At 40.4% G+C, this 18,257-nt stretch overlaps 1 protein-coding gene across 1 annotated transcript in view; it reads right to left on the bottom strand.

Moving 5' to 3' along the window:
* Nucleotides 1-15,189, bottom strand: part of FYB1 (FYN binding protein 1) — a 133,585-nt gene extending 118,396 nt beyond the window's left edge. The window contains exon 1 of the mRNA XM_060009561.1: nt 15,093-15,189. The gene's annotated coding sequence lies outside the window, so the exon portion shown is untranslated. The remainder of the gene's footprint in view (nt 1-15,092) is intronic.
* Between the last annotated feature and the right edge of the window lie 3,068 nt (nt 15,190-18,257).

The raw sequence follows: 18,257 nt of genomic DNA, 5'->3' as shown, positions 1-18,257 counted from the left end.
GTATTATTGTGTTACTGTCAATTTCCTCTTTTAGCTGTTAGCAATTGCCTTATGTATTGAGGTGCTCCTATGTTGGGTGTATATATATTTATAATTGTTATATCTTCTTCTTGGATTGATCCCTTGATCATTATGTAGTATCCTTCCTTGTCTCTTGCAACATTCTTTATTTTAAAGTCTATTTTATCTGATATGAGTATAGCTACTCCAGCTTTCTTTTGATTTCCATTTGCATGGAATATCTTTTTCCATCCCCTCACTTTCAGTCTGTATGTGTCCCTAGGTCTGAAGTGCGTGTCTTGTAGATAGCATATATAAGGGTCTTGTTTTTGTATCCATTCAGCAAGACTGTGTTCTTTGGTTGGAGCATTTAATCCATTCACGTTTAAGGTAATTATCGATATGTATGTTCCTATGACCATTTTCTTAATTGTTTTGGGTTTGTTTTTGTAGGTCCTTTTCTTCTCTTGTGTTTCCCACTTAGAGAAATTTCTTTAGCATTTGTTGTAGAGCTGGTTTGGTGGTGCTGAATTCTATTAGTTTTGCTTGTCTGTAAAGCTTTTGATTTCTCCATCGAATCTGAATGAGATCTTTGTCAGGTAGAGTAATCTTGGTTGTAGGTTCTTCCTTTTCATCACTTTAAGTATATCATGCCACTCCCTTCTGGCTTGTAGAGTTTCTGCTGAGAAATCAGCTGTTAACCTTATGGGAGTTCCCTTGTATGTTATTGTCATTTTTACCTTGCTGCTTTCAATAGTTTTTCTTTGTCTTTAATTTTTGCCAATTTGATTACTATGTGTCTTGGTGTGTTTCTCCTTGGGTTTATTCTGTATGGCACTCGCTGTGCTTCCTGGACTTGGGTGGCTATTTCCTTTCCCAGGTTAGGGAACTTTTTGACTACAATCTCTTCAAATATTTTCTCGGTCCTTTCTCTCTCTTTTCTCCTTCTGGGACCCCTATAATGTGAATGTTGTTGAGTTTAATGTTGTCCCAGAGGTCTCTTAGGCTGTCTTCATTTCTTTTCATTCTTTTTTCTTTATTCTGTTCTGCAGCAGTGAATTCCACCATTCTGTCCTACAGGTCACTATCCGTTCTTCTGCCTCAGTTATTCTGCTATTGATTCCTTCTAGTGTAGCTTTCATTTCAGTTATTGTATTGTTCATCTCTGTTTGTTTGTTCTTTAATTCTTCTAGGTCTTTGTTAAACATTTCTTGCATCTTCTCCATCTTTGCCTACATTCTTTTTCCGAGGTCCTGGATCATCTTCACTATCAATTTTCTGAAATTCTTTTCTGGAAGTTGTGTATCTGCACTTCATTTAGTTGTTCTTCTGGGTTTTTTTCTTGTTCCTTCATCTGGTACATAGCCCTCTTCCTTTTCATCTTGTCTGTCTTTCTGTGAATGTGGTTCTTGTTCCACAGGCTGCAGGACTGTATTTCTTCTTGCTTCTGCTGTCTTCCCTCTAGTGGATCTCTTTCTTTCTTGTGTAGTTAGTGTTTGGAGTTTAAATTCTCAGCTCACATACAAAACTTTTTAGTTTCCTTTTCTGATACAAAAATTTTCCACCAAACTCTCATAATTTACCTTCTGTCCAAGAATCCCTAATCATGTCAGGTGATGTGTTAACATTTGTTCTACCCATAGGATGAGATGAACAAGGAGACAGAACAAGGTGTAGTGGGTGTATAGCTCTGGCCAGAACATCTTGATTGACTTTGCAACATCACAGGCAACTTGGAAAGGGGAAACAACTAAGAGAAGACAAACAATGCTCCTTGCTGTTTTTGATATTTGTTCTAAGGGTGTCTTGGTGTGGGGGTGGGGTTTTAGGCAGGTGACTGTATTAGTGCCTCTTTCCAGCAAACAGCTGCCCCTAGAGTCCATAAAATGAGTCATCCAATTGTCAGTTCAGGGACCTGGGGCGCCATTCTGGCTCATCCACTGTCCCCTGGGGATGGTGTTGATTGCTCACCTGGCTGAAGTTTAAAGTTTATTACCTGAATGAGGTTGAAGATGGATATGAACTGATGTGAAAAAATTGATCTTATATTTTCCCACAGTGAGATGTTTTCTTTCTTTTTTTCTAAGTTACACTGATTGCAAGAGCAAAGTGAAAATGACTCAATACCTCAAGCCATACATAAAAATAAATTCAAAATGGCTTAAAGACTAAAGTATAAGACATGACACCATAAAACTCCTAGAAGAGAACACAGGCAAAACATTCTCTGACATAAATGGTAACAGTGTTTTCTTAGGTCAGTCTTCCAAGGCAATAGAAATAAAAGCAAAAATAAACAAATGGGACCTAATCAAGCTTATAAGCTTTGGCACAATGAAGGAAACTATAAACAAAAGCAAAAGAAAACCTATGGCCTGGGAGAAAATATTTGCAAACCGACAAGGGCTTAGTTTCCAAAATATACAAACAGCTCATGCAGCTCGATAACAAAAAAACAAACAACCCAATCAAAAAATGGGCAGAAGACCTAAATAGACATTTTTCCAAAGAAGACATACAGATAGCCAACAGGTACATGAAAAGGTGCTCAATATTGCTAACTATTAAAGAAATGTAAATCAAAACTACAATGAGGTATCACCTCACACCAGTCAGAATGGCCATCATCAAAATATCTACAAACAATAAATGCTGGAGAGGATGTGGAGAAAGGGGAACCCTCCGACACTGTTGGTGGGAATTTAAATTGATACAGCCACTATGTAGAACAGTATGGAGGTTTCTCAAAAAACTAAATAGAGAGCTACCATATGATCCAGCAGTCCCACTCCTGGGCATATACCTGGAGAAAACCATAATTCAAAAAGATACATGGACCCCAATGTTCATTGCAGAACTATTTACAATAGCCAGGACATGGAAGCAACCTAAATGTCCATCAACAGAGGAGTGGATAAAAGATGTGGTACATTTATACAATGGAATATTACTCAGCCATAAAAAGGAATGAAATAGTGCCATTGCAGAGACGTGAATAGACCTAGAGACTGTCATACAGAGCAAAATAAGTCAGAAAGAGAAAAACAAATATCATATAATATCGCTTATATGTGGAATCCAGAAAAATGGTACAGATGAAGTTACTTGCAAAGGAGCAATAGCGACACAGATGTAGAGAACAAACTTATGGATACCAAGGGGGGGAAGAGGGGGTGGTGCACCCCAGTGTTCATTGTAGCACCATTTACAATAGCCAAGATGTGGAAGCAGCCTAAATGTCTAACAACAGATGAATGGATAAAGAAGATGTGGTATGTATATATATATATATCTATGTATGTAAATATATATATATGTATATGTATAAAATGTATATATATGTATATATATACATATATATATACATATGTATGTATATATATAAATGTATATATATATGTATAAAATGAAATATTGCTCAGCCATAAAAAAGAATGAAATAATGCCATTTGCAGCAACATGGATGGACCTAGAGATTATCATACTGAGTGAAGTAAGTCAGACAGAGGAAGGCAAATATCATATGATATCATTTATATGTTCTAATAAATAATAAAAATGAATTTATTTACAGAACAGAAACAGAATCACAGACATAGAAAACAAACTTATGGTTACCAAAGGGGAAAAGGGGGAGAAGGGATAAATTAGGAGTATGGGATCAACAGGTACACACCACTATGTACAAAATAAACAACAAGGCTTTACTGTACAGCACAGGGAACTATATTCAATATCTTGTAACAGCCTATAATGGAAAAGAATTTGAAAAAGAATATATTATATATATATATATATATATCCAAATCACTTTGCTATACAACTGAAACTAACACAGTATTGTAAATCAATTATACTTCAATTTAACAAAAAAGAAAATGACTCAAAAGGGAGGAGAAAATGGCATTTCAATAAGATCAAACTTTCATGTAAACATCTTACACTCCAGATGAAATTTTGTTTGATTCAAAATATTTTTTTTAACTTTTAGAAAAAATTAAATGACTTACATATAAGTGTGGCTAAAATGTAACAATGGACCAATGTTAAATTTCTAATATGAATAAAAACAATAAAAATGACTTGAGAGGTACAAGCATATTTGTCACTGGCTAAAGTTATTTTTTGACTGATAAGGTAAATAAAGGTATTTTGGATGTCCTCTTTGAGGTGAAGACAAGGAAAGAGGAAGGCAAGAAGCACAGGGTGTGATAGAATCACCCTGGAGATTTTTTCAAGCTGCACATGCTAAATGTCCCAACGCATCCTGCTTTGTTTCTCTAAAAATTTCTTTATGGAGAATCACCAGCCCAGCCACTACAAATGGGAGGGTGTAGAGTCCCCTGGTGTATTTAAGTAGAAAAATGATGCAAAACCATTGGGATCCTGGATCCCTCTTGCTCTTATCCTCACATCTTTATTTATCAACTCCTGCTAACAGAGTTGCAGAAATTCAATGGCAAGGACTGGTATATCTTTCGGGGCTATCCTGATTCGGCATGGGTGAATAGAACTGGGGTGCAGATGTTGGCTGCTTGTCTTTCTAAATTTCCCCTCTATCTTCTATGCTCACTAAGTGAGTTCAATGGTAGCAATCTCAAAATATATGTCCATGTCTCAGAACCTGTGCATGTGACCTTATTTGAAAAAGGGGGTTTTGCAGATGTAAGAATCATGTGAGGGGATCATCCTATTATCTAGGTGGCACTAAATCCAATCACAAGTGTCCCTATAAGATACAGAAGAGGAAAATACAAGAGAGGAGGAGATGGCCATGTGAAGGTAGAGGCAGACTTGGAGTGACGCAGCCACAAGCCAAAGAATGCCGGCAGCCACCAAAAGTTGGAAGAGGCAAAAAATGGATTTTCCTCTAAAGCCTTGGGAGGGAGCATGGCCTTGTCAACACCTTGATTTCAGAACTCTGGTCTCTAGAACTCTGAGAGAGTAAGTTTCTATTGTTGTAAGCCACCTAGTTTGTGATAATTTGTTATAGGATCCACAAGAAATTAATACACCCACCCTCACAAAGATTCAAAATGCCTTTGTTCTGTATTTCTATAAATGTCCAAGCACTTGCGTGGATGAGGTTTAGGATGAAGGGCAGAAAGTCTTGTTTCATGATTACGTTTACTGAGCCACCATTTGTTACCACCCCAGAGCAAGGTGTCCATGCTGGGATGGCCCCTGGCTTAGAACAGCAGAGTGGGGAATTCGTCATATGCAGTAGGTGAGCTTTGGTGGCATTTAACGTGCTCTTGGAAGAAAGATCAGGTACTAGTTGAACCAACATTGGTGGCACAGACTTGGCAATACTACTAATAAAGTATATATTGAATTTATACAGCTCAGTGGTTTTGCTGGTTTCCTGTCCATGTAAGGAGGCTAGTTAGCAGAGATTAAAAAACAAAGCAAGTTCTGAACCCTCCAAATGTATCAGAGAAACCCCAGAACAGCTTCTGATGGGGGAATATTCTTCAGCTTCTAGGATTTCCCTTTGGATTCTCATCCCTGCCCAAACATGTACTTGGTCTATTCCTGGTGACTGATACAGAGACAATTCCAATCTCTATTTCTCATCAGTCAGCAACTATAGAAATAAATGCCTGGGACATGCTTGCCCCTGGGCTTTGGTAAAAGGAAAGATCAAAATGAGCCTTAAAGGTGGGCCAATTTTAATGGGAAGACTTACCTTAGACTCACAGTGTTTGAGAAAGAAAATAACCTTAAACATCAGTGAATTCAAGCTCTTCATTTTACAGGAAAGGAGACAGGGTAAGTGATCTGTTCAAAGTCACACGGCTACTTAGTGGCAGAACCAGAATCTGGTTTGCTCGTCCATTGGGTCCACTGTCCTGTGCTACCTGACCTGGGAGACATCAGCTTCTACAGCATCTTCCTTTTAAAAATAGTCACGACAGGCTTCCGGGAAGATGGCGGAAGAGTAAGACGCAGAGATCGCCTTCCTCCCCACAGATACACCAGAAATACATCTACACGTGGAACAACTCCTACAGAACACCTACTGAAGGCTGGCAGAAGACCTCAGACCTCCCAAAAGGCAAGAAACCCCCCACGTACCTGGGTAGGGCAAAAGAAAAAAGAATAAACAGAGACGAAAGGATAGGGACGGGACCTGCACCAGTGGGAGGGAGCTGTGGAGGAAAGGTTCCCACACACTAGGAAGCCCCTTCACGGGCGGAGACTGCGGGCGGCGGAAGGGGAAAGCTTCGGAGCCGCGGGGAGAGCACAGCCACAGGGGTGCTGAGGAAAAAGCGGAGAGATTCCTGCAGAGAGGATCAGGGCCGACTGGCACTCACCAGGCCGAGAGGCTTGTCTGCTCACCCGCCGGGGCGGGCGGGGCTGCGAGCTGAGGCTCGGGCTTCGGTTGGAGCGCCGGGAGAGGACTGGGGTTGGCGGCGTGAACACAGACTCCAGGGGTTACTGCGCCACGGCTAGCCGGGAGGGAGTCCGGGGAAAAGTCTGGAGCTGCCGAAGAGGCAAGAGACTTTTTCTTCCCTCTTTGTTTCCTGGTGCGCGAGGAGAGGGGATTAAGAGTGCTGCATAAAGGAGCTCCAGAGACGGGCGCGAGCCGCGGCTAAAAGCGCGGACCACAGAGACGGGCGGGAGACGCTAAGGCTGCTGCTGCCGCCACCAAGAAGCCTGTGTGCGAGCACAAGTCACTATCCACACCCCGCTTCCGGGGAGCCTGTGCAGCCCGCCACTGCCAGGGTCCCGGGATCCAGGGACAACTTCCCCGGGAGAACGCACGGCGCGCCTCAGGCTGATGCAACGTCACTCTGGCCTCTGCCGCCGCAGGCTCGCCCCACACTCCGTGCCCCGCCCTCCCCCCAGCCTGAGTGAGCCAGAGCCCCCGAATCAGCGGCTCCTTTAACCCTGTCTTGTCTGAGCGAAGAACAGACGCCCTCCAGCGACCTACACGCAGAGGCAGAGCCAAATCCAAAGCTGAGCCCCTGGGAGCGGTGAGAACAAAGAAGAGAAAGGGAAATCTCGCCCAGCAGCCTCAGAAGCAGCGGATTAAGCTCCACAATCAACTTGATGTACCCTGCATCTGTGGAATACATGAATAGAAGACGAATCATCCCAAATGGAGGAGGTGGACTTGGAGAGCAAGATTTATGATTTTTTCCCCTTTTCCTCTTTTTGTGAATGTGTATGTGTATGCTTCTGTGTGAGATATTGTCTGTATAGCTTTACGTCTACCATTTGTCCTAGGGTTCTATCCATCTGTTTTTTTTTGGTTTGTTTTTAATTTTTTTCTCTTATTTTTTTATTTTAATAACTTTATTATATTTTAACTTACTTTATTTTATTTTACTTTATCTTTCTTTCTTTTTTTCCTTCCTTCCCTCCTTCCTTCCTGCCTTCCTCCCTCCCTCCCTCCTTTCTTTCTTTCTACTTCTACTAATTCTTTCTTTCTACTTTTTCTCCCTTTTATTCTGAGCCATGTGGATGAAAGGCTCTTGGTGCTGCAGCCAGGAGTCAGTGCTGTGCCTCTGAGATGGGAGAGCCAACTTCAGAACACTGGTCCACAAGAGACCTCCCAGCTCCACATAATATCAAATGGCGAAAATCGCCCAGAGATCTCCACCTCAACACCAGCACCCAGCTTCATTCAATGACCAGCAAGCTACAGTGCTGGACACCCTATGCCAAACAACTAGCAAGACAGGAACACCCATTAGCAGAGAGGCTGCCTAAAATCATAATAAGTCCACAGACACCCGAAAACACACCACCAGACGTGGACCTGCCCACTAGAAAGACAAGATCCAGCCTCATCCACCAGAACACAAGCACTAGTCCCCTCCATCAGGAAGCCTACACAACCCACTGAACTAACCTTAGCCACTGGGGACAGACACCAAAAACAACGGGAACTACGAACCTGCAGCCTGCAAAAAGGAGACCCCAAACACAGTAAGATAAGCAAAATGAGAAGACAGAAAAACACACAGCAGATAAAGGAGCAAGATAAAAATGCACCAGACCTAACAAATCAAGAGGAAATAGGCAGTCTATTTGAAAAAGAATTCAGAATAATGATAGTAAGGATGATCCGAAATCTTGGAAACAGAATGGACAAAATGCAAGAAACAGTTAACAAGGACCTAGAAGAAATAAAGATGAAACAAGCAACGATGAACAACACAATAAATGAAATTAAAAGTACTCTAGATGGGATCAATAGCAGAATAACTGAGGCAGAAGAACGGATAAGTGACCTGGAAGATAAAATAGTGGAAATAACTACTGCAGAGCAGAATAAAGAAAAAAGAATGAAAAGAACTGAGGACAGTCTCAGAGACCTATGGGACAACATTAAACACACCAACATTCGAATTATAGGGGTTCCAGAAGAAGAAGAGAAAAAGAAAGGGACTGAGAAAATATTTGAAGAGATTATAGTTGAAAACTTCCCTAATATGGGAAAGGAAATAGTTAGTCAAGTCCAGGAAGCACAGACAGTCCCATACAGGATAAATCCAAGGAGAAATAGGCCAAGACACATATTAATCAAACTGTCAAAAATTAAATACAAAGAAAGCATATTAAAAGCAGCAAGGGAAAAACAACAAATAACACACAAGGGAATCCCCATAAGGTTAACAGCTGATGTTGCAGCAGAAACTCTGTAAGCCAGAAGGGAGTGGCATGACATATTTAAAGTGATGCAGGAGAAAAACCTGCAACCAAGATTACTCTACCCAGCAAGGATCTCATTCAGATCTGATGGAGAAATTAAAACCTTTACAGACAAGCAAAAGCTGAGAGAGTTCAGCACCACCAAACCAGCTTTACAACAAATGCTAAAGGAACTTCCCTAGGCAAGAAACACAAGAGAAGGAAAAGACCTACAATAACGAACCCAAAACAATTAAGAAAATGGGAATAGGAACATACATATTGATAATTACCTTAAATGTAAATGGATTAAACGCTACCACCAAAAGACACAGACTGGCTGAATGGATACGAAAACAAGACCCATATATATGCTGTCTACAAGAGACCCACTTCAGACCTAGAGACACATACAGACTGAAAGTAAGGGGATGGAAAAAGATATTCCATGCAAATGGAAACCAAAAGAAAGCTGGAGTAGCAATTCTCATATCAGATAAAATAGACTTTAAAATAAGGACTATTAAAAGAGACAAAGAAGGACACTACATAATGATCAAGGAATCGATCCAAGAAGAAGATATAACAATTATAAATATTTATGCACTCAACATAGGAGCACCTCAATACATAAGGCAAATACTAACAGCCATAATAGGGGAAATTGACAGTAACACCTTCATAGTAGGCGACTTTAACACCCCACTTTCACCCATGGACAGATCATCCAAAATGAAAATAAATAAGGAAACACAAGCTTTAAATGACACATTAAAAAAGATGGACTTAATTGATATTTATAGGACATTCCATCCAAAAACAACAGAATACACATTTTTCTCAAGTGCTTATGGAACATTCTCCAGAATAGATCATATCTTGGGTCACAAATGAAGCCTTGGTAAATTTAAGAAAATTGAAATGGTATCAAGTATCTTTTCCGATCACAACGCTATGAGACTAGATATCAATTACAGGAAAAGATCTGTAATAAATACAAACACATGGAGGCTAAACAATACACTACTTAATAACGAAGTGATCACTGAAGAAATCAAAGAGGAAATCAAAAAATACCTAGAAACAAATGATAATGGAGACCTGACGACCCCAAACCTATGGGGTGCAGCAAAAGCATTTCTAAGAGGGAAGTTTATACCAATATAATCCTACCTTAAGAAACAGGAAACATCTCGAATAAACAACCTAACCTTGCACCTAAAGCAATTAGAGAAAGAAGAAGAAAAAAAACCCAAAGTTAGCAGAAGGAAAGAAATCATAAAAATCAGATCAGAAATAAATGAAAAAGAAATGAAGGAAACGATAGCAAGGATCAATAAAACTAACAGCTGGTTCTTTGAGAAGACAAACAAAATTGATAAACCATTAGCCAGACTCATCAAGAAAAAAAGGGAGAAGACTCAAATCAATAGAATTAGAAATGAAAAAGGAGAAGTAACAACTGACACTGCAGAAATACAAAAGATCATGAGAGATTACTACAAGCAACTCTATGCCAATAAAATGGACAACCTGGAAGAAATGAACAAATGCTTAGAAATGCACAACCTGCCAAGACTGAATCAGGAAGAAATAGAAAATATGAACAGACCAATCACAAGCACCGAAGTTGAAAGTGTGATTAAAAATCTTCCAACAAACAAAAGCCCAAGACCAGATGGCTTCACAGGCGAATTCTATCAAACATTTAGAGAAGAGCTAACACCTATCCTTCTCAAACTCTTCCAAAATATAGCAGAGGGAGGAACACTCCCAAACTCATTCTACGAGGCCACCATCACCTTGATACCAAAACCAGACAAGGATGTCACAAAGAAAGAAAACCACAGGCCAATGTCACTGATGAACATAGATGCAAAAATCCTCAACAAAATACTAGCAAACAGAGTCCAACAGCACATTAAATGGATCATACACCATGATCAAGTGGGGTTTATTCCAGGAATGCAAGCATTCTTGAATATATGCAAATCAATCAACGAGATACACCATATTAACAAATTGAAGGAGAAAAACGATATGATCATCTCAATAGATGCAGAGAAAGCTTTCGACAAAATTCAACACCTATTTATGATAAAAACCCCACAGAAAGTAGGCATAGAGGGAACTTTCCTGAACATAATAAAGGCCATATATGACAAACCCACAGCCAACATCGTCCTCAATGGTGAAAAACTGAAAGCATTTCCACTAAGATCAGGAACAAGTTTGCCCACTCTCACCACTCTTATTCAACATAGTTTTGGAAGTTTTAGCCACAGCAATCTGAGAAGAAAAGGAAATAAAAGGAATCCAAATTGGAAAAGAAGAAGTAAAGCTGTCACTGTTTGCAGGTGACATGATACTATACATAGAGAATCCTAAAGATGCCAGAAACCTACTAGAGCTAATCAATGAATTTTGTAAAGTAGCAGGATACAAAATTAATGCACAGAAATCTCTGGCATTCCTATACACTAATGATGAAAAATCTGAAAGTGAAATTAAGAAAACACTCCCATTTACCATTGCAACAAAAAGAATAAAATATCTAGGAATAAACCTACCTAAGGAGACAAAAGACATGTGTGCAGAAAATTATAAGACACTGATGAAAGAAATTAAAGATTATACAGATAGATGGAGAGATATACCATGTTCTTGGATTGGAAGAATCAACATTGTGAAAATGACTCTACTACCCAAAGCAATCTACAGATTCAATGCAATCCCTATCAAACTACCACTGGCATTTTTCACAGAACTAGAACAAAAACTTTCACAATTTGTATGGAAACACAAAAGACCCCGAATAGCCAAAGCAATCTTGAGAACGAAAAACGGAGCTGGAGGAATCAGGCTCCCGGACTTCAGACTATACTACAAAGCTACAGTAATCAAGACAGCTTGGTACTGGCGCAAAAAGAGAAAGATAGATCAATGGAACAGGATAGAAAGTCCAGAGATAAACCCTCGCACATATAGTCACCTTATCTTTGATAAAGGAGGCAGGTATGTACAGTGGAGAAAGGACAGCCTCTTCAATAAGTGGTGCTGGGAAAACTGGACAGGTACATGTAAAAGTATGAGGTTAGATCACTCCCTAACACCATACACAAAAGTAAGCTCAAAATGGATTAAAGACCTAAATGTAAGTCCAGAAACTATCAAACTCTTAGAGGAAAACATAGGCAGAACACTCTATGACATAAATCACAGCAAGATCCTTTTTGACCCACCTCCTAGAGAAATGGAAATAAAACCAAAAATAAACAAATGGGACCTAATGAAACTGCAAAGCTTTTGTGCAGCAAAGGAAACCATAAACAAGACCAAAAGACAAACCTCAGAATGGGAGAAAATATTTGCAAACGAGTCAATGGATAAAGGAGTAATCTCCAAAATTTGTAAGCAGCTCATGCAGCTCAATAACAAAAAAACAAACAACCCAATCCAAAAATGGGCAGAAGACCTAAATAGACATTTCTCCAAAGAAGATATACAGACTGCCAACAAACACATGAAAGAATGCTCAACTTCATTAATCATTAGAAAAATGCAAATCAAAACTACAATGAGATGTCATCTCACACCAGTCAGAATGGCCATCATCAAAAAAATCTAGGAACAATAAATGCTGGAGAGGGTGTGGAGAAAAGGGAACCCTCTTGCACTGTTGGTGGGAATGTAAATTGTTACAGCCACTGTGGAGAACAGTATGGAGGTTCCTTAAAAAACTACAAATAGAACTACCATATGACCCAGCAATCCCACTACTGGGCATATACCCTGAGAAAACCATAATTCAAAGAGAGTCATGTACCAAAATGTTCATTGCAGCTCTATTTACAATAGCCCAGAGATGGAAACAACCTAAGTGTCCATCATCAGATGAATGGATAAAGAAGATGTGGCACATATATACAATGGAATATTACTCAGCCATAAAAAGATACGAAATTGAGCTATTTGTAATGAGGTGGATAGACCTAGAGTCTGTCATACAGAGTGAAGTAAGTCAGAAAGAGAGAGAGAAATACCGTATGCTAACACATATATATGGAATTTAAGAAAAAAAATGTCATGAAGAACCTAGGGGCAAGACGGGAAAAAAGACAGAGACCTACTAGAGAATGGACTTGAAGATATGGGGAGGGGGAAGGGTAAGCTGTAACAAAGCGAGAGAGAGGCATGGACATATATACACTATCAAACGTAAGGTAGATAGCTAGTGGGAAGCAGCCGCATAGCACAGGGAGATCAGGTCGGTGCTTTGTGACCGCCTGGAGGGGTGGGATAGGGAGGGTGGGAGGGAGGGAGACGCAAGAGGGAAGAGATATGGGAACATATGTATATGTATAACTGATTCACTTTGTTATAAAGCAGAAACTAACACACCATTGTAAAGCAATTATACTCCAATAAAGATGTAAAAAAATAAATAAAATAAAAACTAATGACAATAGATAATGCTATGGATTGCCTTCTTTGCTAGGAGCTCGTAATAAACCATGAAGACGTTATTGTTATCCCCATTTTATAGAAAAAGAAACCAAGGCATGGGGCAGTTCAGTAATTCACCCAAGGCCCATAGCTGGTGAATGGCAGACCCCACCCCCCATTCAAACTCAGATCTTGATTTTGGAACCACAGCCTTAACTTTGCCAGTAGGCTACGGTCCTCTCCCACATCCTTGTTCTTAGAAATGTTCACCCAGAGGCAGCCCGTGCTAACACCTCAGACCAATGAAAGGTCTTGTCTACTCCCCCTGAGCGTGCTCTCTCTCTCTCTCTCTCTCTGTCTCTCTGTCTCTCTGTCTCTCTCCCTCTCTCCCTCTCTCGTTAACATGGGATTCCAGTACTAGAAAGAAAACGTGAGTTTTAAGGCACAGTAAGGCTAGAACAAGCTTCAAAGCAATCGCTTGCACTCAGCTTCTGCGCCACTAGGTGGCAGTGTGACTGCTCTATGAGGCCACCATCACTTTCAAGGATGTAGAATTTCCCCCCAAACCACCTTTACTGAACTTCAAGTCCAGGAAAGGGGCCTCTGGATTCCCACAGGAGCTGGGAAACGTTTAAAGTGCACTGGTAGTTAAATAAATGGATGGAAATAACATGCAGGCACCATGGGTTTGAACTTTTAAAATAATTTCCCAAGAGAAATGGAGTCCTTCCCAGATATTTCTGTTTGAAACAGAAGGCTAACTTCTCCACGGTGTCCCATGAATACACCGCGATTCCTTTGACATTCATGATCAACTTTAATGGAGCATTTTTAAAGATGTGGTTTTATTGGAAGGAACAATCTCATCCTCCTGCCCTTCATTTATCATTAATTTCTTGGAGCATGAGAATCTGAAGTTTGTGCCCCATCTTGTACATGCACATGTTTTGATCAACATAAAATCTCCCCTGACAGTTTCTCAGCATGGACAGAAAAACACAGCCATGATTTTGCCTTGTGTTCATAAACCTATCTATTTTTCTACACAGAATAATCCCTAATGCCAAAATATTTAAAGTGGCAAATATTAATGATCTTTTATTATATATTAGTACACAATAAGTATATATAATTTTATACTCACTACAACCCTGTGAGGTAAGTACTATTATTATCCTCATTTTTTTAGAGGAGAAAACTGAGGCACAGAGAGGTTAAGTGGCTGGCCCAAAGTCACACAGCTGGTAGGAGACAGAGTAAGAGGCCTATGCTCTTCTTTTAATTACCTCATTGTAAGTTTAGTTAAAATGGGGGAGGGATGGGGAAAGGCCCTGTGATTCTTTTCATGAGAGGTAGCAATTCATACAAGTGGGCCAAAGTCTCCAACTAAATTTTGGAGGTACCGGTTGCTCTGAAAAGATTTCCTCGGATGGCTTGTAGCAGTTTGTCATCATTTGTCCCACTTTGCCAGGATTCCTTCTGAGAAGGCAGGGCTGATGGCAGCAGAGCCCCCTTTCCCTAGTCTGTGTAGGAATTCCACATGAATCCCCACTTCCTGCCAGCTCCTTAAGCTTTGGGGGAAGGTGAGGTTTGTTCCTCTTCATCAAAAGGTAAGCACAGGCTTGTCAGTAGCCAAGATGAAATCAATTGTCTGTGCCCAGTTAGGACCATGGCTCTGCTTTTGTTTCAAGACTTACTTCATTTAATACCAGCAGCACCAGAGCTTGGAACAGGCATGTGTGACAGGCCCTATCCGGTTATGAAACAGCAAGTGACAGACACATTTTTATCTGCTTATCACCCTTCTGGTTACAATGAGGCTGAGTTGTGGTGTCTGATGTCCACCTCTTCTGCTATTTGCCAACAGAACATGCTTTTCTGTCAATGATTCCAGCCAGCACAATCCGTGCTGCCAGAATGTGGAGGCGGTACCTTTTCCTTCTGTAAAAAAAAAAAAAAATCACACATTGGTTTGAAAAAGGAAACCTGGATAGAGCTGTTACCTGAACTCCTGAAGCATGAAGTGGGAGGGTGGTCTCATTGAATAGGTCTTCCTGGGGCCAGGGGCTGGGCTCACTCACTTTTGGCTGTTGTGTCCGCTTGGCATGTAGAATCCAAGCCCTGTAGCACTTTCTGAGCCCTGGCCGGGAGACATTCAGGGCAATGGTCGAGAGAGCCACTCTTCCCTGCTCCCTGCCCCACCAGGCTGACTTAGACAAGAAAAGTTCTATTGTGCCCTCAGGATATTGAGTAAGAAGGAGGAGAAAGAGGGGAACTAAAAAGAGTCTATTCGGCCTGAATGCTTCTGCTGACAGTCTGACCAAGCATGTGATATATTTAAAAGAGCAAAGCGAAGTCAAGGCGCTTCTGCTGCCACCATGGATGTCAAAGGGAAGAAGCCGGAAGGCCTTTGGTTCTGTAATCTGCTTGCGCACCCGGGGTTGTCCACCTGCCGTGGAGGTCAAGGACGGGGGGCTGTGACTAGGGATGTCCACTCCAACATGTGGAATGTTTGGGACCCAATTGCATCTGTAGTTGGGAGGTGAAGTGGGCTGCTTGACTGCAGGGACTGAAGGGGATTGCAGCGGGTGGAAAGCCCAGTGGATTCACTCTTGTCTGTTCTTGGTTAGACTTTTCTTCAAACTCTGGAGAAAATGGAGTATTCAAATGACAATCCATGTTAAGAGACTGCCATTGGCACAAAATGGGATTTTAAGAAATTGTGGCTATTAAATTAACCTCCCCTATCTCCCTTCTATTCATTCATTCATTCATTCATCAGTCATCCATGTTAAGCACCTACTGTATATGCCAGCCCCGTGCTAGTCAGAAAGGTGAATGAGACGAGGCTCTTCCCCTGAGTGGTTTATAGTCTTGTAGAGGTTATGCCAGGAATGGCCACTTTCCTTCTTATATAATTTTCCTTTCTTCCGTAGGGTTGACAGACTTTGACTTGTGTGCCCAACCTGGCCTGTGGCCTGTTTTGCAGAGCCTCAAGGTAAGAATGGGTTTCCCATTTTTAAAGAGTTGTAAGAAAAACAAAGAAGAAGAAGAGCAACAATACATGACAAGGACTATATATGGCCTAAAATATTTACTATTTGGCCCTTTGCAGAAAGTTTGCCAACGCCTGTTCTATAGTAAGATAATTCTTGCTTTTTAGCCAGGCATACAACTACAACTACATTTTCTACCCCTCTTGAAACTAGCTGTGGCCATATGACTAAGTTTTGGACCGTGGGATCAAGGCCGAAGAGATCTGAAGAGCTTCTGAATCTGAAGTGCTTTTAAGCTGGGTCCACCATGCTTTTCTCTGCCAGAATGCTGTGCGGGCCTGAGCCATTCAGGTTTATTGATGACTAGGGCTTATTAATACCCTAGTGATGGCAGAGCCAGAGATGGAAGGAGGCTGGGCCCTGGCACCAGAGAGCAACTCTACTATCCCTGGATTTACTGGATGGTTATGAGGGAGAGAAAGAGAAAGAAGAAAAATGTTAACTTTTTTTTTTCACTCTCTAATTTTTTCTTTTATTGGAGTATAATTGCTTTACAATGTTCTGTTACTTTCTGCTGTACAACAAGGTGAATCAGCTATATGTATACATATATCCCCTCCCCCCTGGACCTCTCACGCACATCACCCCCTCATCCCACCCATCTAGGTCATCGTAGAGCACCAACTGAGCTCCCTGTGCTGTACAGCAGGTTCCCACTAGCTATCTGTTTTACACATGGTAGTGTATATATATGTCAATCCTAATCTCCCAATTCGTCCCACTCTTCCCTTGCCCCCCATGTCCACAAGTCCATTCTCTATGTCTGCATCTCTATTTCTGCCCTGCAAATAGGTTCATCTGTACTGAAAAATGTTAACTTTTGAAAATCAGCCTTATGTCTCTGCTCCTGCACCAACCTGCCCCTGATGTCAAAATCAAAACAAAATCCTAGAACCCAAAATGTGCCCTGTCTTCATGGAATGCATCTCCTTTCTTTTCTTTCACCTGGTTAAGTCCCACTCATGCCCCAAAGCCCAGTGTAGACTTATCACTGACTTCTGACCTCAGTCCCTAAAGACTGGGGAAGGTGGCCTGCCTTTCTTTGGCTTCTGTGCTATCTTTTAGTTGTTGGAATCTGTCTCTCTCTAGACCTTGAGCTCTGTAAGGGTGGTCTGCGACATTTTGGTCTTTGATTCCTAGCTTCTAGTACGGTGCCTGGCACACAGAAAGTACTTTATAAACATTGTGGAATTGAATTAATTTATGAGAGGCCAAGGATGGCTTCCTGGTTTGTGGGGCAGTTGATTTTTTTATGCATTTATCCCAGGTAAAGGTGAGTCTAGCAATTTCTGCCTCTGAGGTGTAGACATAAATTTTGCTTTCCAAAATGGGGAGAAGAAATATACACATTTAGAAAGATTATATTTTAAAAATTGACTATTTTATTGGGTTTGGATGGTAACTCTGTTTGCTGATAGTTCTGAATAGGTTTGAAGATTTAATAAAAACAAGTAAAAAGCCATGAAGCCAGTTTAGTAACATGATGATATGTTCCTGAAATAAATGGAAGTATGGACATTTTCCCAAATCTATCTTATCTTGAGCTAATCTTATAATTATGGAATAATAAGCACTCAATTTTTTCCTATTTTTATAAATCCTTCTAAAGGAAAATTTGTGCAATAATCTGTTATTATTGATAACAATTACATAATAATGAAGATAAAAATTCCATTGGGTTCTCCCCATTCCTCTCTATGTTATATAGCTTATAATCAATAAGTGCAAAAACAAAAACACTGTTTTTGGTGTCAACCTCTTTTACCATATGCTCTGGATACATGTAACCAATTTTCTGAACCAACAAATTAATATAAGACTTTCAAGATGTGATATAGCAGTAGTATTTTTCCCATTATTTAGAGGAAAGAATACAAGATAGGAGGGGCATATTTTTTTTCACATATAATCCTTCTTGAGGTGGTGTTAACGGAAGGTAGAGTTGGAAAGAATTACTTGTACTATTTTTTCTTAAAGGAACCAATAATGTAATATGGGGTTAGTAACTGAATATCTACTTTTCATTATTTTTGTAGTTACTCCCTAAAACTTTTCAAAAATTACAAGGAACCCTGAGCAATAAAATAAAAATAAAATAATTCAAAGTTTTCT

This window comes from Delphinus delphis, chromosome 3 (genome assembly GCF_949987515.2).
Source record: "Delphinus delphis chromosome 3, mDelDel1.2, whole genome shotgun sequence".
NCBI classification, from domain to species: domain Eukaryota; kingdom Metazoa; phylum Chordata; class Mammalia; order Artiodactyla; family Delphinidae; genus Delphinus; species Delphinus delphis.
This window is presented reverse-complemented; position numbering and strand designations above follow the sequence as displayed.